Source organism: Alexandromys fortis, unplaced genomic scaffold (genome assembly GCF_014885135.2).
Source record: "Alexandromys fortis isolate MF-2015 unplaced genomic scaffold, M_Fortis_MF-2015_v1.1 scaffold_236, whole genome shotgun sequence".
Lineage (NCBI taxonomy): Eukaryota > Metazoa > Chordata > Mammalia > Rodentia > Cricetidae > Alexandromys > Alexandromys fortis.
Window position 1 is genome coordinate 1,750,735 of NW_026068189.1, and position 2,530 is coordinate 1,753,264.

Here is a 2,530-nt window from a genome sequence, read left to right on the forward strand (position 1 = left end):
AACACCTATGGATACCATCAAAATTGAAATTCTATTTGAAAAAAAAAAAAACCTCTTAATTAGATTAGAAGATAGTTCAATAAGCACCATGGCTGTTTAGTCTTAACTAATCTATCAAAAAAAAAAAAAGAATTTTTTTTCCATTTGATCAGATATAGCTTGGCAAAAGAGAATCTCCCCAAAATTAGGGTTGAGGAAGGGTTTTGTTGCAGTCTTTCCAGTAGAATAAAAGTATCCAGCTGAGGAATTTAAAGACTACTGGACAAATGAAACATCTGAATAACAAAAGGCAAATTATCCAAAAAAAAGTATCTTGAGAAAATGAATCAATTGATCTATTGATATATCACATTTCCAACAGGATAAAATTTCACAAATCTTTCCAAATGCTTGTTTATGCTGTTTTCTAAAGACATACAATGAAAATAGTCTTTTGGTAGTTCAGCCCAATTAAAGATTAAAGCTGACTTTGGAGTTAGAGTGTGGCTCTCTCCTCTAAACCCAAGCATGCTTATTAAAGTGAATTCCAAAATCTCTGTCTCATATCAGAAGAGTCACTTGATATGGGACAGAAGTAAAACAAGTTCTTAAAGCTATTTTATTGCCACTAATCTCATAACCCTTTGGGTTTGTATTGACTCTTCAACAGCTTTTCTTAAGGTATAAAATTTATTTTTGTCATGACATTAATAGTAATATGCAGTACTAATTCTAGAAAAAAGTTTCATCTACCTTCCTGTACATGATTTTGGGTTTGAGTCTCTATCAGTTTTCTGCAGTGAACCATGAGTATGCTTTTGAAGTCTCCAGAAGAAGGATGAGTTCCCTACAATGATGATTCTTCCAGGAATTTGTAATACAAATTTCTAGTCCATGAAAATTATGATTACTAACTGTTTGGGATAATAAGAAAATACATGTCAGTAGTTAATCACCTATTACAATTGAGCTTGTAGTCATTTTAGGTATATTTTCAAGGTCAAGCAAACATATATTTTAGATAGACATGTCATCTGCAATCATTTCTGAGTGTACATAATATGGCATTTAAGACGTTTTAATAACAGAGGTTATTTTTATAACAATGAGACTTGTCTGCTCCTGGAAGCACCAATAGACTTCAAAGAAGATAATGGGTATTGAAAAAGCTCCACATGGAATTTATTTTGTTTGTGGCAAAAATAAGTCAAAGGGCAAGAAAATGCCCCTGTCTTGATTGCTGACAGTATGCTGTCCTAACTGGACAAGCAAGTCACAAAAGAAGGTGACTGTCAAATATTGTCAAGACAAGGAGGAACAGCCCTTCAGAATGTCCTGCTTCAGAGAAAAGTCTGTAGAATATGCTAAGCCTGTAGGCCAAAGATGGATGACCCAATGTTGTAGAGAAACTTAGGGTGACTGTTCGTGAAGCCAGTTGTTTTTTGTCATTTCTCACATTTTTTAAAAGTTACTTGCTCACACTTCTTGTTTATTTAGTTAATAATATTTCCTGCTTGGGTCTCTGAGGAAGTTGAAGACTAAATAGTTATAGTTCCGTTTTCCTTGTTTGCCAGATGCAGATAACAAGTTATGATAGAAAGTAAATTAGATACAAGACTTTGAACTCACCAAGATGTGATAGATATGAGTATTTTCTCTGAATTTGTCAAATGCAAATAGACCAGACATTATTGATGTATTTATTGCTTATATTTATTACTTATAGTTATTGTACTTGTTGTATATAGTTTTTCTTTTTTCTTTTAGACAAAAAGAGGAAATATAGTAGTATATTACTTGTATTTTAAAAGTTTGCCTGAATATCAGTCGAAGCAGCTACTAGTCAATCATACAGGCCAGACAGTGTTTGCACATACCTTTAATACCAACAAGCATACTAGTTGGCTATTGAGGCCAGGCAGTGGTGGTTTAAGCCTTTATTCTCAGCACTAGAGAGGAATGTAAGATAAAAGGAGAATGTTCTCACTCTCAGTCTCAATCAATCTGAGGATTCTTGGAGGCAGTATCTCCCATTTTTTGTCTCAGGTAGAGTTAAGAGCTAGTGGCTGGCTTTTCTGATCTTCAGGTTGAACCCCAATGTCTGTCTCTGGGTACATATGCATATGTCCACATTACACCAGCATAAACAAGTGCATGGAAAAGAAGGAAAATGTATCATAACACATTCCCTGGCCATTCATTAGGACTTATTTTTTTCATTAAAACATACTGCTTCAATCAAGACTGTGCACTGTTCTTCAGAGGACCTGAGTTTGGCTCCAAGCTCCTATGTCAGGAAATTCACAGCTACCTGCAACTCTCTAAGTTTTCCATGCACAAGCACCCCATTCTAGACTTTGGTGGCAAGGAGGTGCTCTGAAACTTTTACTTTCATTTTTCATTGTCTGAATTTTTTGAAGATTAAAGATTTATTTTTATTTTAAATTATATGTATGTATGTATGCATTTCTATGTGTGGGTATATGCACAAAAGGGGCATGGTCTCTCTCTCTCTCTCTCTCTCTCTCTCTCTCTCTCTCTCTCTCTCTCT